Raw genomic sequence first — 24,413 nt, forward strand, 5'->3', positions numbered from 1 at the left:
GAGGTTTCTATGAATAGGCCTGGATTTTCAAAGGATTGTCTCCATTGTCATGTTCCCCATTCGTTTTCATGCATTTTTATGTCACTATTTGGCCTCACGCATTAAATATTTCAAACACTTAAAATGAAATACTCTTCACCATCAGTTTCTACTGGATCTTTTATTTTTTTAAACAGCAGACATTCTCAAAAAGCAGATACTAAATGATTTCTCCACGTGTTTTGATCACACGGGAATATTTCTCCTAGAGGTCACAGGTTTATTTTTCAAAATGGTCTCACTGTTGTAATTTTCATATTGGCTTCCCAAATGTAGACTGACAATGCATATTATGAAATCATGCTGATATTGCAAAAATCAAAACTCTTTGAGCAGGACTGACCATCGCACATCCTGGATCAATTTCAGGGTTCAGAAAAGAGCACCAAAATAATTGCCTAGTGTCTTATTCATTCATTCATTCATTCAACAAATGTTTCTTAGATTAGTATATCCCGTGCCTCAGGTAATGTTCCAGAAACATGATAATAAATTATAGACTTTTATCTTCTAGAAATAAATAGAATAAAATGTGATATGTACATAAACAAATACAGTGAAGTATTATAGTTGTTATGATTGAACCTCAGAAAGCAATGGGATCCCAAAGGAGATAATAATCAGTCCTATCTTTAAGGAAGGAGAAATGTATCATACAAATGTGTCTTTAAGGAAGGAGAAATGTATCATACAAATGTATCTGAAAGTAAAAAACAAGCGAATACCTAGTTACCTCCTCTGATAAGAAGCAGAATAAAAACTTGATGTAACCCAATATAAGAGAATAGTATAATTTCTAAATTTTTGACATTTCTTTATGTAATCAAAAGAAGAAGTTAGAAGATTATTCTGTTATCTATTCAAACTATTAATCAATTAATCTGTTATCTATTAATACAATTTCTTGTGTATGGGTTAGACACAAGATGGAATGAATCCAAAACATCAGAGAAGGGAAGTTGAATGTGCTCTGCAGAATTATGTAAAGTGCTGCACACAGGCAGATAACATTAACTTGAGGAAAATATTTTTCTGCTTTCATAGATAATTAGACTGCACTGCCTCCGAGAATTATAGTTTGATCAGGGAAAAATTTAAGTGTGTGTGTGATTGTGTGTGTGTGATTATGTGTGTGTTTCATCTGGAGTTGCTAATAGAAAACTAGATGTATATAAGAAGAATGGAGGCAGGAGGATATATCTTTATCACAAAACAGTATAGAGGCCCTGAAGTATCCATGGGGAAATGGTATAATCACATATGGTAATGTAAGATGTGTAATGCAAAACTCCAGGGCTTGCTTTTCATGATATGACATTTTTAAAGTGATGAAAGAAAACAACTGCCAACCTAGAATTCTATGTCCAAAGAAAATATTTTTCAAAACTGAAGGCAAAATAAAGATCGTTGAGACAAACAAAAGCTAGGATAATACATCAACAAAAAACTTGTACTACAGGAAGTTATTCAGGCTGAAGGAAGATGATACCAGATAGAAATCTACACTTACACAAAGGAATAAAGAACACTAGGAATAGTAAACATGTTAGAAAATATATGAAAATTTAAAAAATTTTTAGAAGATAAATAATTGCTTAAAAGAAAAATAATAACAATATATTGTGAGTCTTATAATATGTATAAAATACCACAAAAGATAGAAGGTGAAAATTGACAAATACATTGTAAAGTTCTTACACTAAATATGAAGTGCTAAAATATTTTTTGAAGATAAACTGTTGTAAGTGAAAGATATGTATTGTAAATCTTACTGCAACCACCAGAAATACAAAACAAAGAGTTATTACCAATAAAACAATAATAGAAGTTATGCAATCATACAAAATACTAAATTCAGAAGAAGGCAAGAAAGGAGGAAAGGAGAAAGAAAGGTGTTATAGGATAAACAGAAAACAAATAGCAAGGTGATAAATTTAAACAAAACCACAACAACAATCACATTAAATATAAATGGTGTAAACATTCAAATTAAATTGCAGAGATCATCAGATTGGTTAAGAATCAAAATCCAACTACATGCTATTTTCAAGAAACTCACTTCAAATATAAAGGCTCAAGTTAAAAGTAAAAGGATGGAGACTGGGCACAGGGGCTCACACCTGTAATCCCAGCACTTTGGGAGGCCAAGGTGGGCAGATCTCTTAAGCTCAGGAGTTTGAGACCAGGTTGGGCCACATGTCAAAACCCTGTCTCTACCATAAGTACAAAAAATTAGCTGGGTGTGGTGATGTGGGCCTGGAGTCCCAGCTACTCAGGAGGCTGAGTTGGGAAGTTTGCTAGAGTCCTGGGAGGCAGAGGTTGCAGTGAGCTGAGATCACACCATTGTACCCCAGCCTGGGTGGCAGGGTAAGACCCCATCTCAAAAAAAAAAAAAGTAAAAGGATGGGAAAATTTATACTATGCAAACACTATGTGTAAGAAAGCTGAAGTAGTCATATTAACACCAGAGAAAGTAAACTTCCAAACAAAAAATATTATCAGGATAAAGAGAGACATTTAATAACTATAAAGAAGCTTGAAAGACATACTAATCATGAGTGTGTAGGCATGTAAACCAGTGCTTGAAAATACGTGAAGTAAAAACCAACAGATTAAAAGGAGAAACAGATAAATCCACAATTATAGTCAGAAATTTCAGTACACCCTCTCTCAACAATTGATAAAATAAGTAGACAAAACAACCATTATGAATAAAAATGAAGGGAAATAAAATACATTCAAGAGTGTGGGCTTGTCTCATAAAATAATTGGGGAAAACAGATCATTTGAATGGAACAGTAGTAGATTTGGTTATGAGATGAAAGGCAATCCCTGGAGTTTGGCATTAGAGAGTCTACATCACCATATGTGACAACCCCATTTCCTAGTTCAGGCGTACATTAAGCTTTCTCTGTTAGTAAGGTGATAAAGATATGTCCACATTTCCCAATTTTTCTTGAATCCCTCTAGTTTCCTATTAGTAACTCTGGACACACACACACACACACACACACACACACACACAAGTTTCCCTTTTCCTTGGGCGAACAATCATAGTACAGTTCCCAACCAGGAAAAGTCATTAGTCATATTACACAGCAATTCACAGTAGTGCATTTCCCAAAGGTAGATATGATATTGGACTTCCAATCACCACTTGACGTAAGGGCAAAACGCCTAGACAGGGCTCTGCTTGAGATCAACTGTAACCTCTGTCGTTCCTAAGAGCACTCTCCAATAAACTTACCACAAGCAAATCTCCATTTTATTGTCTGTTTCTTGGGGAACTGAACCTAAGATACAGGAAAACGGGAAAGATACACAAAATATAGTCAAAACTAGAAAGATCAAACATATCAATATTTAAAGAATTGGTAGGAAAAAGGGGACAGAAGACCTATTGAGAGCGAAAGGCCATAAAGGTAAAGAAGAAATACGACAAGAAAAGGAGAATTATAAGACTGATAGCCAACTCTTCAGTAGGCATTTGAATATGAGGGTTGGGAGAAATTAACAATGGATTTGGAAATTCCAGCATAGAGATGTGGCAAAATGTCATGGCAACTTAAAATCAGGATGCACTGAACTCTTGTCTATGTTAAGAATCCTGAGGTGCTTGGGAGTATACTGAAGTCTGCAAGTTACTTGGAATTGCAATTTTTTTAAAAATGGATTTATAGATAAAGAAAATATAGTAAAATATTAATTGTCAGATATAGGTATTACATATATAGGTATTCACTGAGCAGTGCTTTCAGTTTTTCTGTATAATTAAAAATTTTATAATAAAATTTTGGGAAGTGGGGAGGACCCATTTGCTTTGACATTGGGTGGTCATTGATGAACTTTCAGGGCAGGTTTAGTGCAGTTGGGAGATGTGTGTAAGAGACAGACTGCAGTAGGTTAAAAAAGGAGTAGAATGCCAAAAATTGAAAATAGTTGACTTTTTTTTCCAAGGAACTTTCCTGCTAAGGGAAACAAGTAAATAGGACTAGAGCTGAGGAGGGATGCAGAGTTGAGAGAAGGTGCGTTTGGTTTGTTTATTTTCTTGTTTTCTTTGCTTTATTTCATTGTGTTTCGTTTTAGATGAGAGACTTAAACGTATTTATGGTTTGTGGGGAAGGAGTCAGTAAAAAGGCAAATTATATATTTTTGAATTTAATTTTCTCAGATTTCCCTAATTCTTAAATTAGAAACTTTTCTATGGATAATACACTGCCCGTGTAGGGGTAAAAAGGTAATATCTTTCCCCACCCCTCACAAGGGTCATGGCTGACACTCCTATAATCAAAAAAGGTTAGCAACAGAAAATCGTAACATTTATTAAATTTGTATTACATAAGAGCCTTCAAAAGTGAAGACCCAGAGAAAACTTGTATTTCTATGCTTAGGTTTGATGAAGAATGGACAGCTGAGTAGAAACATGATTGGACAAAAAGGACATAATGTAATGGTAATAGGCTGAGGTAGAAACCTAGCGGGGCCTGTTTGTGAAGGAGCTTCCAGTCCTCTCTTTGTGTAGCATTCCTTCCCTCTGTGCAGCATCCTTCTCTGTCATTTCTTCCCTGTACCTGTACAGGGCAGGACACCTGTTACTTGAGAGATTTTAGGGAAGAAGGGAGAAGTCAAAGAGTAGTATTTCTAGTTTTATGGCTGGCTTTGAGGAAGAGCAGTTGTAGTTTCTATGATCTGCCTTGGGAAAGAGGAATTCTAGTTTTTATGATCTGCTTTGGGAGAGAAATGGGGAAAGGAGAGAGGAGGGCAGGAGAAGGTCTTGCTTCTGAGGCCCTTTCGATCTCTTTCAGTTCAAAGTACTCAGCATACCAAAGCACTGTACTTTAGGGTATCATGTTCTGAGCACCAAGATTGGTGACATTTATTGTTAGGGAAAGGAAGAGAGTGAAATAGAGAATAGCAGATCTGGGTTTAGCTCTAACAACTCTGCAGCTTTGGGCCAATATCCGTAAGTAAGGTCTGACTATGAAATCAGGACCAGTAATGCCCACCTTCTAATTAATAGGAATGTTAGAACTTTATGCAAAGTCTGGTGGGCTTAATTGTGAGTCTTTTAGTCGCATAAGCTTAATTTCAAGCACCAATTCCACATTATTTAGTCATGTGCTTTGGGCCAAGATATTCTCTAAGCCCCAGTTTTATCAACTGCTAAGTGGGAAAAATAATAATATCTTCTTAAATAGCAAGAGGCAGGTACATAACTTAATCAGTTCTGGCACATATGAAGTTCTTAGCAAACAGAGACAATTATAAAGGAGTTTTTAAAACTCAGTGTTCCCATTGTCTAACATGAAACCAGAAAGGGACTTTGTGAAGATACATGTGAATGGCTTGATAGAATACTTGGCACTGGAACATGAAGTCCCAAATTGAAAATTGCAGGTGCCCAGACATTATTCTTCTTCTCAGACATAATTAACTTGGGCTGGGTTGTAGCTTCTGCCAAGAAAAATGACTACAAGTTTCTCCCTGTCTGCTCATCCTGAAGGTGTCAACGAAAGCACTGCCTGCCCAGACTAGTACCCAGTGGCTGAGATGGGACACCCTGAAGGCAAAAGTATCCTTCTAACCTCCTTCAGCCTCATGATTCTGATGTGAATCTTTGTTTCGAAGAAGAACCGCATTCTCTGAACCATCCTCCTCCTCCTTCAGGAATGTTACAGCTGACCAGATTCCTGCAAAGTGGCATCTACTTCACAGGCAGTTTATATGAAACCTCCAAATCAGACATGCTTTTACAGTCATGAAGTATCAAGAAAATGCTTTTATTCCCTAAGACTCTCAGAATATGAACTCCAGATAATATCAAAGGTAGCTCAATTGGGTGAGAATCGGAAATATGAGACTGGCATCTTCAGTATTATGTTGTTAATACTCTAGGAGCAATGAAAATCCACATGTAAAAAGAAACACTCTTGTTAAATAAAAGACCCTAAATTGTGGTTCTCTCTATTAGCTCCCAATGACTCTCTCCCTTCACTCCACCCTTAAACTTTGCAAAAGTCTTAGAGAAAACGGGATTAGACATATCCATTTTAATTTGACCCATCTGAGGACAAAAAATTGTCATAAAGTATTATTGATTGTGCATTGATTGATCTGCTAATTCAGATAACAGAAATTGCATGCCCCACCTCCTGCCAAAAAAAAAAAAAAAAAAATGTGGCTTCACAAAAGCCGGGATTTGGATTTTTTTCCCTTTATGGTAAGAAAAGGGAGAAGAGACTAAGCCAGGGTGGGAGATAAGTGAAATATAATCTGTACATCTTGGCTTACAACAAGAAAGGGCCCACTGGTTTGAAAAACACTGGTCTTTCCCAGTTCCTGAGGAGATTTTACATATATTTCTTCTGATTTAGGGCAAGGTATTAGAAGGACTTTCTGAAGGAGCGGAACTGATTAACTCAAGCTCTTAACCCAGACTGATCCAGAACAAAGGATACGCATACAAAAGAATAAGTTATGATGTTGAGTATGGAGAGAAGGGGAAGTTTATGGTTTCATGGTAGTAATAAACTTAGGACTTTTATTTTCAGCTAAATCCTTGAATTTCTAGGCTAGAAGTTTACCAGCTTGCTGGTCCTCGCCAAAGGGAAGGTGATAAGACATGCTACTAGTTAACATTTCCTCCCCAATTCTGTAAAATCAGACAGCTGTTTATCTCTCTCTTCTATTTTTTATTAACTTTGTACTTTAATCAAACTTACAGAGAAGTTGCAAAGTTGTTTTATCTGTTACTATCTCTATGTGCATGGTTTTTAAAAAGACTGTCTAAAGAGTTAATAGCATACATTATACCCCTTTCCTGCTAAATACTTCTGTGTATTTTTTAACAAAAGCATTTTCTTACATAATCATAATTATTAAAATCAGGAAATTTAACACTGATATAATTTTATTTTTGAATTCAAAGTCCATAATCCAATTGTCCTGTTTGTCCCAGTGACATTCATTACACAATTTTTTTCAGTCCAAATTTTTTTCGGTACATGCAAGATCGTGCACTGTATTTACTTTTCATCACATCTCTTCAGTATTATCAGAATTGTGTTTAATGAAGGTATCAACATTTTCCCTGTTTTCAACTGAGAAGCTGATATACTCCAGCATATTAAAAAAAAAAGTCTTCCAAATGAGATCTCATTTTGCCAAATTTGGGTCTCTGTAAGTAGAGTTTGTGCTCAGTGGCTGGAGACTCCCACAGCTCTCCAAGCCCAAAATTATTACCCTATATACTCACTAACTGAACGAACCTCTCTTTCCTTCAAGTCATCCAATAACCATTTGTCTTAATCAGTCACGGTCTGCTATAGCCACAAAAGTGCTGACCCATAAAAAACAATCTGTTCAAAAATCAGATTGTTTTCCTTTCAGATGCCATCAACACCCTTGCTATGTAAAACAACATGTCTGCCTATCTGGCCAAAAAGGAGAGATGAAGGGAACAAAGTCATGATTACAATTGCAACACCAAAATATTGAGAAATAAACTGTGTGTTCTTGAATAAAATTAAAGTTACTCCCAGCTTCCCATAATCCATGTATTCCTCATTTCTTTGTGTGTGTTTAATAGCTTACTAGACAAGTACAATACTTAATTCTTCGTGAAATACTTGGAACCCCACACCTTTCCCCTTAAATAAAAATTTGTATTAATATGTAATGTTATATTTCCTGAGCTCTTTCCAGTAGCAAATGAATTTGTACCACAGCATTCTAGAAAATATTAACAAGAAATCATTAGTAGAATAATGTATATATTATTCTATATTCCTATATTTCCTATAATTCTATAGGAAAATCTTTAGTTTGGGTTTTTTGGTTGTTTGCTTTCTTTTCTTCCCAGAAACCAAATGGTATACAGTTAGATCATAGAATTTCACACCTGGTAGAAACCTTAATACCTCAAATGCCCAATCTCCTCATTTACAAATAATGACCATGGAATCCAGAGAGATTAGATGAGTTGCCCAAGGATACACATTAGCTAATGGGAGAGCCAAGACAAAAACATAAATGTTTTGACAGGCTACTCAGGACCCTTGCCACTGTAAGATACTGCAGAAGACAGGTAGGGCTGATTAACACTATGTGAAAAACAAATTTTTAAAACTTAAATTGCATTTTGGATGCACTAGAAAACACTTTAAACAAAATGAAAACCAGGACTTACTCTTTTGTTCAGAGAAGATAGGCTTCCCTGATTGACTTGGTTTTTATAAATTTCTATTTTCAGGTCATATGTTTCTTCAAAGGTGGAAGCTTAAATGTTTACAGTAATTTATATTAAGTTCCAGGGCCCTTAATAGTTCAGAAAACCTTAAAAGGAATCCCTGGGAATTTAAAGTTAACCACTGTAAATTAACCACTGCATTAGACTGCTATTTCAACTCCACTGAATCAGACCTGGAAATTATTTTCTGAAGGTTCTAGAGAGAGAGAGCAACCCTCTGATCTATACCCAACCAGTAAACATAGTTTGGAAGACATGGGTAAGGCATCCTTAAGACAACAGACACACCTACAGAGGAATGAAAACATTGTACTTGCTGAATAGGTCTGAAGAAAAATTTCAGTCCTAGAAAAAGCTATTACATAAACACAAGTTACATTATTAATACTGATCTACACCCAACTGGGCATTTACCTGAACGCTCACTTTCAGAGATTGAACTCTGCATCAAACCTCTGAGTCTTCTATGACTGAATATTGCTGCTTTGAGTTTTCCTTGAAATCCTTAGATCTCTCACTGTGGTTGAAACTTTGGCACCAGGGCTGTAAATAGGATCCGCACCACAAGTTTATCTGGGGGATAAAATGAGAGCAAGCAAGAGGACAGATGCTGGAAAGAACAAAATTTTCTAAGTCTATGCACTTGGTTGTGAAGCCCAGCCAAAAAACAGTCTTTTGATTTTCACCTATTTTCCCATTAACCTGTTAGGAGATGCGCTGTGGGGAATTCTGAAACTAGGCAGACAGGAGTCAAGTTCCAGCACTAGTACTAACTGGGTAATCCTGAAAAATTATTTAACCTTTCTCAGGCATAGTTTTTGTGGTCAAATGGCCACAAAATATCTGTCTATCCTATAGATTTGTGATAACAAATAAATTTCATGCTCCTGGAAAATACATAACAAATGTAGTTTCCCTGGATTCTATAATGAGCTTTTTCTAGGTTTATGAGAGATCAGAGGGAGGAGCAAAACAGCTTGGACGATATCACATAATGAGTTAAAAATGATAGATGGGATTGTTACTCGGGTATTACTCTTTGTTACATACAGCCTTTGACTTTCCCTGTGTACCAAAAATGTGACTTTTCTCTCCATTCTAGAAAAATTATCTTCAGTGATTACATCATTAGATTTCTGTTTCTGGAGGGAAAATCACAAACTCTGAAAAAGTGAATTCTCACTCCATTAGCCATAGCCTCAATAGGGGATTAATGAGTTCAATCAAAATACCGAATAAGATTTATACCTGAGGAAAGGATGAGGTTGGGGGAGAAAGAAATACACGTCTCCTTAGTTCTCTTTACTATGTAAAACATTTGCCACCCCTGGGTTCAAAGATCCTGGAAGTAATTTGCATACACCAAGTTTCCATAAGCATCCTGTGCTGCCCACAGGGCCCACTGACTTGAAGCCAACTGGGAAAATCTCAAGTTACTACAAAGATTGGCGAGTACTGGGAACCTGTTAGATAGCTGAATACCTGTGATTCAGGCTTGTATTCTCAGAATATGCAAAAGTCAAACCGCAAACACAGATAAATTTAATGTAACATTATCTGATGCTAGGTAGTATCGGTTACTAACCAGCAGTATAGAAATACATGCCTTGTCGGGAAAAGCTTTAGTGCTTGATAATTGTCTATGGAAATTTATTTTGACTAAGAAGTGTTCTTTCACATATGTGTTCCCAGAAGCAATGGGATGAATAACCTCAGGAATTTTTCTCCTAGAATCTAGTTCTCAATAGAGGGGAAGAAATACTTCCCAGAGGAAAATCTTTCAATTAGCCTTGCCCAGACAACACAGTGATCTGTCAAATCACATCCCAGCCAAAGTCACTGACTAGACCTTTGAGGATGTTGAGTATTCTCTCTGCAGGATGTGGTCTGGTGACTGGAGTTTAGGTCAAAGTTTGGTTCAATCTATGGCTGTGTCAACCAGTCAGTGACCTCAGGGAAATCTCTTAAGCATGCCAGTCTTCAATTTCACTTTCTACCAATGCCTTTTCAGACTGTTGGGTCAGATCTTTCCTGTCCTCACAGCTGAGATTCAGGTCAGTCTGTCACTAACTTCTAGCATCCACCCCATCCCCTTTGCCAAGACACTCCTCCCTTGGCCTGTCCCCCAACTTCAGCTAAAGTAACACCTAGTTATAAACTAAGTGTCAAACTATTGCCTGTCTGAAAGGAAGGTGCCTTTGCTTGTTGGGACACACCTTTTTCAGGCACCCTGAGGCCCAGCAGCCAGGTGGAAGGATCATTGCTACTAAATTCTTGGTGGTCCAATCAACTAGATTCATGTGTAAGGCATTCTTAAAACAACATACACACCTACAGACAGATGAATAGATTGTTCTTGTTAAATAATGTTTGAAGAAGGATTTGAGTCCAAGAGAAAGATACTATATAAATGCAAGCTGTAATATGATGAATACTGATCTATAACCAGTTCTGTAGACACTGATTTGCTACCTAAAGATCCTCCTACCAAACACCAAAGACACTGAGCAATATCCTGCCAGATCATTAATTTTCTATTCAGACTAATTCTAATGATCTGGATGACATGAAGTATTAAGATATGGTGAGTAGAAAGGAAGCGTGTTTATACCATGTGGAAAAAAAACATCCAGAGACAAAAAGCACACACAACAATGAAGTTAAAAATATAGCAAGAAATGAGTCCCTCCAGAAAGGTTATTTGTGGAGATGCTTACTATTCTTTTTAACAAACATTTATTGAGCACCTCTTATGTGCCCAACACTATAGTAAGCACTAAACACCAAGATAAACAAGACATGGTTCCTGCCCAAGAGTTCATACTCTTGTACCACATTATTTACACTTTGCAAAGTATGAGAATCACTTGACTACTTGATAAAACTGGAGATTCCCATCACTACCCAACCACATGCCCATTGGATTAACGGTCCAGCAATGAGGCTTGGGAATATTTATGGTTAGCTGGTGTCTCTAATGATTTGATGATTAGCCAGGTGTAGGGAAACACTGGTCTAGTGAGACAGTGAAGCATCTAGTGAATATAAGAGCAATTTTCTTTTTGATTGTAAATAATAATAATTTATGCAATTTCTCAGCAAAGTGAAGATCACTCATCCAATCTCCCATATAAAATGAATGACTGAATGGCTGAAAGCCCATCTTAGTCATATATTCTCCTTGGTCACCAGTACTTAAGACTACACAAAGAACAGAATCAATAAATATTTGTTAAATAAACACTGAGAGAGAGAAATGTCATTCAAATTATTCCATTAAGAAATAGTTCCTATGGAGAATGGCATAAACCCGGGAGGCAGAGCTTGCAGTGAGCTGAGATCCGGCCACTGCACTCCAGCCTGGGCAACAGAGCCAGACTCCGTCTCAAAAAAAAAAAAAATAGTTCCTATGTAGTTCAGAATCACAATTTTTAAGTAACATACTTTGATTTTTTTTCCATAACAAATCTTTTAAATATTTCAAGCATATTCTTTTCTTGGGTTTAAATCTTTTTGGAAAAAAATGTGGGACATAAATCAATCAATAAATAAACAAAAACTCTTGACACTTTTTACTATCGCCACTTTCTATGAGAAGTTTTACTTAACAATTTTTTTAAAGAGTGGGGGAGTTGTGTTTGCCTTGTACAGGTAGTAAACAAGGCTTCTCTACCTAGAAGGCCAAGTAAGAAATGTAGTTATTTCTATTCATTTTTGCCCTTTAAGCTCTGAGCCTTGATTCCTTCCAGAATTAAGCAGATATTATTGCCAGTAATTTTTTAAAAATATTTTCTGATGACTTCTTATTTCCTTCAAATGTCATAATTATATTACAAGGAAATTGTAAGGAAAGCATCCAAACTTTGTTCGGGAGAAAAATTGATAATCTGGCACTGTTAATGGTACAATTCAAGAAACATACTTCATTTACATAGAACATGGGGGAAGGGAAGAGAGGTTAAAAGTGCACAAGAGGTCTTTAGTGACTTTACATTTGAAATCATTGCAAAATTCAAAAAGTAAGTCATTTCTTGAGCCCTGGTTAGTTGAATTCCTTATAAACATATAAGGCAAAAATAAAACTCTGTAACTGTTCTTAGTATCTATTCTTGAATTTATTGCGGAAGTGACCCATCAATGATTCCTGGGAAATAGAGTCAGTACCATCATTTCGTCTTTCTTGAGGCAATTAAGGAGCAGCCTTTTCAGGAGCCAAGAGAGATAGCTGTCTCATGAGTTTCATTTTTTTCAAGTCCCTTGTTGCTATAATTTTAGAAAAAAATGTGTTTAAGGTCACTTACGTTCACGGCAAAACAAGAGCATGTGTGGAGGCAGTGAGTGAGCTGCCCCGCTGTGAGCAACTGGGCCACCAGCTCAGCTTCTGCACTTGGTGATGCTCTTCATCCGCGATCCCACAGAAATGAAATTTAACTGAATCTGAGTCAAATGAGAAATAGAACTCTTGGATCCCTTTAAGCATTTTGCTTGGAGCACCCACCAACTAAAGTATTTTGCTCACTTGGATTAGCAAGGTTGCTTGCTTACTGATTTCACAATGTTCCTCCTCAGAAACTAAATTTGTTTTTGGATATCATCCAGAACCATGTCTCAGGAGACCAGCTAGCTGCCAATGAAGAATCAAAAGCTTATACATATTGTAAAAACATGAAATCAGTATATTTCCATATTATCTGTTTGTTTGTGTGGGGGTTTTTTGTACAAGAATTAGAGAAACTGAAGAATGACCTGCAGCCTAGAGAGAGCTTTGGAGACTCCTGAAGTTTGGCAGTAAGGCATCTTATTATCAAATGATGTCCATTTTAGTGGCACACCCAAGTTTAACCCCATTCCTTGCCTGTAGAAACTGACTGAATAAATCAGCCTTAACTAATAGGCTTCCGACTGCCATTAACTCCAACGTAGAAAGAGAATATAAATTTTAGGGATCCATGGCCCTTTGGAGAAAGGATTGCCTAAAAAAAGAAAATACATTAAAATGTACTAAAGTCAGAATGTGGGAATTTGAAAATAATAGCATATTCTTCATCTGAACTTTTCCCTGAATATTTTATTATCTCTATTATGGATCTACTTGATATTTTGTAAATATAGGAATGTTGCTGTTTGAGATTTTCTATGAAAGGTCTTTTAAAAGTGTTATCATTTGTCCACTCCACAGCACTCCTTAGTTATGTCTAATCCTTACCGATGGTACTATTAATGATAAATATTATCAATCAAAATCAAACATCTCTTCATGAACATGCCCTATTTCATGTTTCAATGCCAAACTCTGGTGACATACCTGTTTAGAACTGAGACTCTTATTGGTGTCACATCGTAGTCAATGCTAAGCATTAACTCCCAACAGTCCTCTATTTCTGTTCCCCAGATGCTTTCCTCATGTCCATTGTTATTGTGCACCCTTGCCTTTGGCGACTTCATCTGCACTCACTTCACCTTAGTATGTGTGATAATTTATAATTCTATTCTCTGTCCAGACCATTATTCCATAATATCAATTGCCCATTACTAGGCTGTCTCTGCTGAATAAGCTACAAGCTCCCAATTCCTCTACCCCCTATATTTCCAAGCCTTGTTATATGGCCATGAGTCTCTAACTTAGATGTCATTCTCTCACTTCTCACTATAACCGCCTTATAAGCTTACCACCATCTGCATCCCATCAGAACCAAGGTCTCATAAACTCCTTACCTTAAACACCTTTCAAATTTTATCTCTGTCCTTTTTTCTTTGCTTCCACTATTCTCTTCTAGACATTCCTCACTCTTTCCCAGATGACTGCAATATCTTCCTATTATTCCTTATCTCCACTTAGGTCTTAATCAGTTCTCCCATCCCCACTGCATTGCTGCCAGAGTTTTCCTCCCAAAAGGAAAATCTGATCATGTTACTCTCTTCATTAAAACTCACGATTCAATCTCCTACAGCCTTTTCAGAATTGTCTCTTACTACTTACTGCCTTAAATCATATGTTCCAGTCATGTGAAACTGCTTACCATCTCAGCATGTACAATGCTGTTTCATGTCCATCTCAGCATATACAATGCTGTTTCATGTCTTTGCCTTCAAACAAGCTTAAATGCCCTTTCCTCTTGATTGTGAACTCCTCTTCTATGTCAGATCGCACTCCTGCTCTGAGATTAAAGACAAAGAATCACATCCTCTCTCTGAACACTTCCCTCTAGTCAGATAACATTGAACATTCCTTCCTTAGTATTCCACTATACTAATCACAATCAGAATAGATTCCCAAATTATTCAATAAATTCAGTCAATAAAACTTGTTTACTATGTACCAGGCACTGACTGAGTGCTGGAGCAAAAATAGCAACCAAAATAGACAGTATATCTGCCCTCGAGAAACTTAGATTCCAGTGGGGAAGATAGATAATTAAACACGTTACAATGTGATGATGCTGCCTTGCATTTGTTTGCCTTTCTGTCTGAATTAACATGTATTTTTCTCATTAGATCGAAAGTATTTTGAAGGCAGGGCTATGACTCATGCACTTTTGTATTCCTAGAAGCTCACACTAGGGCAGCGGTATAGTAAGCACTCAAAGATTTAGTAAGTAAATGAGTAAATTAAGCCTGCATCTATGTCAAATTTTTATGAATTTTTACATGCTCTTGTAAAAAAAAAAAGACACATTCCCCAACTCCTTTCACATTCCTATGCTTGAGTACAGCTTTCACTATAATTTCAGAGATGGAGAGCTCTCAAATTTGTTTGCTTAGTCTTTGGACTATTCTATTTATCAGACATTTCTTGCTAATACTGAACCAAAATCTTTTTCCTTATGTCTTCAATGTTGGTTCTAATTCTACCCATTGAAAACATAAGGGATGAGTCTAATCTCTCATTCAGATGACAACTTTCAAATATATGAAGACAATTACATTCATTCTCTTTTCTTCTGTAGTCATAATATTCCTAGTGCGTTTGATCATTTCTTGCTTCAGGATTTGAAGTTTGTTTTCAGATACGGACACTTAACTTCCTTGGCATGTTTTCCCTTTCGGTTGTGATCTTTTGCCTTTCCTTTAAAGAACACAACATCGTTTGAAGGGTCTGTTAATGTTTTTCTAAAGAGTGTTAGGCATTCGGGGATCACCCAGCAACTGGGCTTGGCAGTTGGGAGTAGAGTGCACTATTATTGCAAGAAAAAGTATTGTTTGAAGACCAGGCACGGAATACATTGCTGCAAATTTGTCCTGAGACACTCCAATGGTTTGGGAAGTAGGCTTCAAGTATTGGAAGACATTTTTTGCTAAAGGAATATCTACCAAATATGACTGTAATGTTCTTGAGGGTAGTATCTGCATGTGACTTTAGTCCTTTCTAAGGTAATTCCATGTGACCAGAACATTTGGCAATGATTTACAATTAAAGGATAGAAATGAAGCAACACGCATAAACCTGAAGTTTTTTCAAGATGACCTTCTAGATTTAAGGGAAAATTGAAGGCATTGCTTTTAGAAGATGAGGTAAAGGTGGCAGGTGAACCATAAAACACCTCAAATGACTATAGGTGATCTAGAGTACATTTTGAGGATTTTTAAGAGAGCAATCTTATTCAAAGTGCCAATGGTGACAAAGATGAATTTGTCCTAAAATTGCAGTTCTAATTATCAACCTATAGATACCTACGCAGTAGAGGAACTGTAGCATCTCCATTTATGGGTTCTACCAAGATCCAACCCAACAAATTGCATATGGAACAACAGAAGTCCCTCTGAAGATTGTTTAATATCTGAATATAACATCACAGTATAATAAATATGCCAATTTCTTTCATGGTTTTATACAGTTTGAATATGCTATTGCGTTCGTTTGGAATGCTCTTCTATTTTGTCTCATATGGGTTGAGTTAATCGTTCAAAATAAAGTCCACATACTGCCACCGAGTGCTGACACTGGAGAAGATTAGATGACAACACAGAGAGTTCAGTGTCCAGAAAGCCAAAAGCCAGTACCAGATGTGCCCTTAAGGCTGCCTTGGGTTAACACCTAGAAAGCCAATGTCACTACCAGCTTCTCCTATTTCTGGCCATGAGCAAGAACATGGCCAGAAATAGGAGAAAAGGCCAAGAACATTAGAGCAAGAAGAATATAGTGAGCAGTGAGAAAACAGAATGAAAGCAAAGGGAAAATAAACAAAGAGTGTCCAAGATGGCTACCACCAAAGAGGTTGAAAGCCTCATGGCTATTTTTGCTGGGTATGAGCTTCATTGTTGGCCTTGTGTACAGGCACAGTATTAAGACAAATTCTGTCTATTTATATCTTTACCTGTCTATTCCCCCCATAGGGTCCACATAATACACAATATGAAGGAGCCCTTTTTTTTTCTGTATTATCAAGGAAAGAAACACAACTTCCTTGAGTCCAGTCTTGTCAAGTCACACTGATTGTGAATGAGTGAGTATCGTGTAGTCATAACCTAAATGGGCTCTTAAAAGTCATCTATTCTTGCTCTTACATAATGGAGATAGCATGATTGATCTTCTACCACCTTTGACCTTAGGCAACTATCTTTCCTGCCCATCTGGAAATCTGCAACAGTTTTGTGTAAACTTTCAGTTTGCTATTTAATTCTTTATATATCTATGCCTTAATTCCCAAATCCAGCTGTAATCTTCTTGTGGGTAGTGTCTGCATGCAAGTTTAGCTTGATCTAAAGTGACCGGAAAATCTGGCACTGGTTTGCATGAAACTTTTGTTCAAGATATATTTTGAAGAGAGAAATAGAAGTTAAACATGAAAGATTTTTGTAATGGTATGAATTCAACTTAGGAAAGCCTCAAAAAAAAAAAAAAACCCTATGAATTCCATTTATTTCTTCTGGAATTAGTTGTTTTTATGAATGGGAAAAATGTAAAAGGTGATTGTTATTACAGTTGAATGTAGAGCAACATGCTCAAGGAGATTTCCATGCACATTTTCTAAAAGCTGAAACCTTAATTATTGGGAAAATGATTGTTGAAAGTATGTCTGTAATTATATGCTATTGCTGATAGAAAAATGTGTGTATGCTTATAAGTTCCCTGCCTTGTTATTATTCTATTAGATCATTCTTACTGTTTAATTTCATCAGTGTCACAAATTAATTGTATGTGAAATCTAATCACTCAGTATCCAATATCTTGTTTTTGCTCTACAACAAACAGTCAGACAAAGTCATTGCGACTTTATCCAAAGTAAATATAACTCAGTAATTACTGGAAAAAGATGTTTTCTTGTTTGAAGAAATAGCATTTTAACAAGAAGCAAAGCCACCAGTGATACATTTATGTTTCTGCCTTGGGCAGATAAATGAACTAAATGACCTCTTTCTATCATTTTCAGCCCTATGAGTCTATCAGCAAAAGGCTTTCAGAGTCATGTGATAGCATAAGCCAAGACTTCTGGTAATTTCAAAGTCTTTCAACTATTTTCCCAGGAGTTTATCCTCTCTGAGTTGTAAGCTTCATTTCAGAAATATGGGGGGTGACTATGACAAAGCAAAGAGGCATCCCCTTTGGATCAACTTGGAAGGCTGTGTGGGCATGTGTAGGCAGACAGCAGAAGTCACATCCTATAGGTTCCATTTAGCACTCACTTGGTGACTCAGTCCAGGTACTCACTTAATAACAAAGTTCAGGTTCAGGAAACAGTCAAATATCAACCAATGTAGATTTTCTACCTTTAACAGTACCTGACAAATTTGGCCTACTGTGTTTTTGTTTGTTTCTTTGTTTCTTTGTTTACAAAACCCCAAACAGGTAACTTTTTTACTGGATTCTAGTTTCATCAAGTAATCTGCTTTTGTTTACACAAACAACATGGGATGCAAACAAATAAAAAAGACAGACTACATTTTGGCTAAAAAGAACTTTGACCTCATCGGCGTAAGCCAAACACATTCAAATATAATGTACTTATAACCTTCTCACCCCTATTCTTGGCTTTAATTCTTTTTTGGTTCTATAGACAACTACAAAAAAAAAAAAAAAAAGAAAGAAAAAGTTCTGGGAGCAAATAATATTATGGAGTTAGAGTTATACTTTTAGTAGTCCAAAGAAATGGTTCACAGATGTACTGCATAGCCTCTTCTGATAGAAGCTCCAGGCTAATATTGATGGAAGAATATATTCCTTCTTTTCTAAGATGGCCCAGGGAATGCACAGCACCATGATATTCTGAGAGGGCTTTCAACAACTTTTAGTCATTTTGTTTGACTCTATGAGAGTCAAAAATTTTTTGTCCCCAGAAAATTTCCTTCAGTATAATCGTGCAAGAAGTTCAAAGCAAAATAGTTGTGCTTTCTCTAACCTATCTAGTCTTTCCAACGATTTGCTAACAAGATAACGCATAATTCATTTGCTCTGAAAATGTTTCCACTTCTGCCATAGCAAGCAGTCTAAAGAGGCATACATTTTACAACTCTTTCTGTTTGCTAAAAAAAGTGAGGAATGATATCGTTCATTTATTGATGAATAACTGTTTTAAAAGCCATCAACCAGCACTTATGGTACAATTTCATTTTGGCAAAATATAATATACCTGTGTGCATACACAGAAAAATAGACTGTTAGGCTATAAACCAATGCTGCTTATCCCTTAATGCTGATTATCACTGGTTGGTAAAATTATAAATAATTTATGTTTCCTTCCTTATATGTCACTGTCTTTTCTGAAATATTTGCGATAGCATGTATAACTGGGTTCTTTTCCTGATGATAATAATTTTTTTAAAGTTAAACATTTACTTAGTAACTATAAAGAAGTAATAAAGCTATTTTCATTTTTCAAACAATAAATAAAAATATATTTGTCAAAATAAGTCTGTACTAATGGGGCATTTTGTTCCTTTCTCTAATATAAATTTCAGCTGGAATTCAGAGTTCAATCTTAAATTACAGAGTTATACTAAAAGCCCATAAGATTTATTCACTAAAATGCTCCTATAGAGTTCTGTAGCATCCTGTAGGTGTGGCAAATGAATGAGTAAAACTCATATCCAAATTCAGTATCTCTCACCTCTGAACATTTGCTTTACTTATCACCACCGGGAAGTACACCACTGGCCAAACCTTAAGCTATAACTCTATCCCAAAAAAGGAGATGAGTCACAAGTCATTTTTAAGAAATACAATAGCATTTTTTTTCTTGTAATGAATGCTGAAAGGGAAATGTTTTACTTGTCCTGACAACTCTAGCAAGCCATAGCCCAAAAATATGAGTAGGATATTGAGCCAAAAGCTTTTTAAAGGCTAGACAAATACCAACAGCATTAATAAAGGACCAGAAAGACTTCTATTGCAGCACTCTTGGGTTTACAATGTGATTATTGTTTTATGAGCAGAGAAAGTATCTTGAATACCATGACAATTTTATGTTTCCTAGGTGCTGGAAAAACTAGAAAGTGAGAGGGGGTGATATCTGGTGAGGTAAAAGTACAGTGGCTGAATGCCTTGTCAATGAGGCTTTTACAAAAATTTTTAATCTCTTGAGTCAGGATTTTGTTTCTCTGGCAATGAGGATGTAGGCATTGGGAAGCTGGGGGTGAATTTCTGTGGTGCTGTCTTGCTGGGGATAGGCTGGTGACAATCTGCTCTGCTCATGATGAGAAGACTTTCGTCCAAGTTTAGTCTTTTAATACGCCAACAGTAATGTGCCCACATCTCTCCCTGCCTTATGAAACATGTTTCCTCCATTCTGAGTTTATTTAATGCCAATTCATGCTGTGTTTAACTATATGAAACCAGTCAGCCTCAGGTCCAAAACGAGTGATACTCTGTTCCTTTAACAAGATTATAACTAGAGGTTAAATAACATTCTCCAGCAGCTCCCTCCCCAACCCTATCCCAAGCTTGAGTAGGAGCAGACTCTTGTATTTGAGGCTAGGGCTTTAGGTTTTCTTCAATGCCCTTGTAAGTCTGAACTCTTCATCTGACTCTACTATCCTAGGAAATATGGAAAGAGATAGAGTCTAGCTCTCACCACAACCTTGGGTACTCTGTCCAAAGACCAAACCATCTGATCCTTTCTTTCAAACCAGAAATATAGAGCCCTTGATTGTGTGGAGAGAAAAACTTTATTTCTTGTTGATTTCTCCCTTCACCCAGGATTATACGAATGAGAAAGAACAATTAGCAGGCTACTCCCAGAATAGTGCCCTGCCAATACATGGTACACATGCTTTGTGTGTTTAAAAGGAGTTGCTGATAATGGTGAAGAAATCCAGAAAGCATCTGGGAAAATCCCTGACAAGGCACACCTTTCTTTCAGCCTATATGCCAGGTGTCACCCACAGGACCAAGCATCGTCTTTCATGGCCCAGTACAAACTTGTACCATGGGACCTAAGCCAAGCATGATTCCTTTGAGCTTGCCCAGTTTAAACTTGTAAGGTGCACCGCCACCACCCTCCAACGTCAACCCAACTCTACCCACAACTAACATACCCATACACATGCACAAATTCACATGCTATCTCAGCCCATCCCATGTATAACTCATCAGTCATAAGGCAAGCATTTTTAATTTTTTCACTCTAAAACTACATTACGTCCTGCAGGTTGTTTTGTAACTTTTGGATTATGGCACCTAACCATAGTATCATGTAGTTGACAGGTTTGATTCATTTCCTATTGTGATAGAGCCACAAGGTTAACATTTTTTCGAAAGAAGTATGCTAGCTTCCACATTTCTTCAGCTGTGAAGACTGTGCACGGAACAGGCTTTGAGACTGAACCCCTGGAACAAAAAAAAGAGGGTGAATGTTTTAAAGGAAAAGAGTACTAGTTGTGTTGTACTAAATAAAATTGATTTTGCCTGACTCTAATGCAATAACAGTAGTTAAACCACTGAAGTTTTTGTGTGGTGTATGTAATGGCAGCATTTTTTCTTTTCTGTTCTACATGGTCTGAATTTTTAAAAAACTGTAAGACTGAAAGGCAATCTTTTAGTTCTTGTGGAGTCTATTGATGCCTTCCTGTTTCTGCCTGTTGTGTGGACCTTGTTCAGTGGATGCTGTACAGCCCTGACCCCTGCGGGACAGAGGCCCTCACTCCCCTGCTCCTATGAGTATTAGCTGTCACTGCTTCCAACTAAGTCCTTCTCCAGGAATTGTCCTCAGCTGAAGGAGAATATCTCACCAAAGGCTATGATCTGATCTCTGGGAGCAGCCTGTGAGCCATGACTAATCAATGCGAAGGTAGAAAGGCACAGGTCCCTTGACTCAGTTGGAACAACTCTGAAGACCATCCCAGCTCTAGAGTTCCACATAAGATCATTCAAAAGTCCTGTCCCACATTACAATGCAACTTCCCCTTCTGACCTCATGCTTCCCTTGGCTTTCATAGACAACTGCAAGATCATACCCATGTGCACCTGTGAGCACATTTCCTTCTTAGAGCTTTCCCCCTGGGTAACCAAATCTAAGATAGTTTTCATTTGTTTTCCTGGGACCTAGAGCCTAAAATGAGATTACAAAGCTGGATCTCTCACCAATGGACCAGCAACAAAGACCAGTGGTAGGTGGTATACTGATTGCTATTAGCATACAATACAATTGTGAAAAACTTCACAGTAGTGAAAGAGGCCGAAGAAAAATCCCTTGTACCTTCTGCTACATAAAGACACAGGGAGAAGCCACCATCTATGGATCAGAAACTGGGCCCTCACCAAACACTTAATCTGATAGCACCTTGATCTTAGACATCCCAGACTCCAGAACTGTGAGAAATAAATTTCTGTTAGTTATAAGCCACACAGTCTACGGCATTTTGCTACAGCAGCCCAATGGACTAGAACACAGTGAAATTACACAACTCATATTTCCTTTTTTTCTTTCAATTTTCATTTTTATTTTAGATTTGGGGGTACATGTGCAGGTGGTTACAAGGACTTATTGCATGGTGTTGAGGTTTAGGTTTCTATTGATCCTATGCAGTGACTCAGATAGTGAACATAGTACCAACAGGAAATTTTTCAGCCCCTGCCCCCTCCCTCCTTTTGGAATCCCTGGTCTATTGTTCCCATCTTTACATCCATGGAAATTCAAGATTTAGCTCCCACTTGTAAGACAGAATATTCAATATTTGGTGTTCTGAATTAGTTTACTTAGGATAAGGGCCTCCAGCTGCATCTATATTGGTGCAAAGGACATGCTCTTGTTCTTTTTTATGGCTGCATGATATTTCCTAGCTTATGCATGCACATGCATTTCATTCTTAGCAGAATAATGGAAACACTGTACATAGCTAACTCAACTGTTTTCATTTGACTTCTTAATGCCCATACTTCTACAACACTATCTTTCCTTGGCTTAGTGATGAGTAAGGAAGGACTAGAAAGAAAATAATCTATGTCCTATCATTCTCTTTTCTTCTGTTATCATTTTCAGTAAGTGGTTGGCTAATACAAGGAAATAACACAAGTACAAAATTATATATAGTAGCATTCATTAGTCTTTCGGATTTTTGTCATTACCTTCTTTCTGCATTTGAAGCAATTTGGGTTCAAATGGAAATTATGGCCTGTCAGTTGCAAACTTAAATGTTTATCTTTTACTTGCTTTGAAATTCCTTGAACTCCCATGTATGCTGGGAGAATTCTCATTTATGAACATCACAAACTCTTTATGTGCATGAAATGGCAAGGAATGATGGGCATGCATATTCAAATATCTCATCACATCGTTCATGCATATCTTCATTGTCCCAGCAGACTTTACTTACAAAACACAGTTCAAAGATAAAAGTATTAAAAAGGTCTACGTGGTAACTGCACAACATTAAACTAAGCATGGGCCCTCTGCAGCTCCAGGTAAATCCTGGAAACCAGCCTTGAGTGGTGAACTGGATTGGGATATTGAGAGAAGGAAATGCAATGGCAGACAAAATGTCTCAAATATTTGAGATGTTCATGAAAAAGAATAATTATAAAGACTATGAAAAGACTATGAAATTGGATGGCTGTTCCTGAGAGCCATCAATCCATCAATATACCAATGATCTGTGCACTGGAGAAAGACAATGAAAGGCTGAAGGTGATTAGTTACCAATGTAAAATGTGAAAGACAGAATTTTGGCATATAAAGAGATTCTCATCTCCTGTAGCCATAGGGCAGAAAACGCTGAGGATTAAGCCAAGTACCTAATGACTGAGAAAGCTTCCCAGAGAAAGCTGAATTCTCAGCCTCAGAGGTCTACTGGGCGAAGGTCAAGGTTCTCATCAGGAAAGAGTGGAACTCTGAAAATTGGGAAGGGGATATATGAGTTAATTCAGTCCAAAATCTTGAAATCCCAGGTTTCCGTCAGCCAGGGCCAGCCAACTTACTTTGTAAAAGGCCAGATGGTAAATATTTTAGGCTTTGGGAGCCCTAGGATTGCTATCACAACTGCTTACCTCTGCTGTTGGAGTGTCAAAGCTGCCATAGACAATAATTACTTGAATTATTATTACCAAGGATGTGGCCATCTTACAATAAAACTTTATTTACAAAAATAACCCAGATTTGGCCTGCAAGCCATTGTTCTTTCAGACAAACCAAATGAAAAGGATACGACAGAAGAGGAACACTAGAGATCAGGCACAATCAGGGCCAGAAAGTACAAGCAAGCTGCATGAGCAAACAGCCAGACTCCATGTGTCCACAGCTGCTGCCCCCATGCCTCTTCCTCAGCTCACACCTTGGCCCCATTGCAGGTGGGAACCTCTTCTACCAGATCTCGGAGGAGAAAAAAAAAGCACTTTATTTACCGATGAGTCATCTTGGTATGTGATACAAGCCAAAACTGGCTTATTGCTATGTTATAACACAACTCAAGGTGAGGGGTTATCCTTCCAAAGGACAGAATTACAGGCAGTGCTGATCATCCACTTTGTGTAGGAAAAAAACTGACCCAAGGTAAGCATATATGTAGAATCTTGGGGTGAGATGTGCAGGTGAGAGAAGGGGGTTCAGAATGGTCAAGGGTTTAGGAGGAAAAAGAATGAAAGACTGGATTCCAGGAAGTCTGGGGAAGAGGCAGGTAGATGGACCCCAGATTCTCAGAGCCCATTCATTTCCTAGGGATCATGACCTACCATGCCTTACTTTGTCCTTATTTATTC

The 24,413-nt window shown here is 37.2% G+C and overlaps 1 long non-coding RNA gene across 1 annotated transcript in view; it reads right to left on the bottom strand.

Annotated features, from left to right (window-relative positions):
• Nucleotides 1-19,170: 19,170 nt before the first annotated feature.
• The window catches only part of LOC110743460, a 91,537-nt gene continuing 86,294 nt past the window's right edge, over nt 19,171-24,413 (bottom strand). The window contains exon 4 of the long non-coding RNA XR_002522546.2: nt 19,171-21,050. This is a non-coding gene — a long non-coding RNA (uncharacterized LOC110743460). The remainder of the gene's footprint in view (nt 21,051-24,413) is intronic.

This window comes from Papio anubis, chromosome 5 (assembly GCF_008728515.1).
Source record: "Papio anubis isolate 15944 chromosome 5, Panubis1.0, whole genome shotgun sequence".
Taxonomy (NCBI): domain Eukaryota; kingdom Metazoa; phylum Chordata; class Mammalia; order Primates; family Cercopithecidae; genus Papio; species Papio anubis.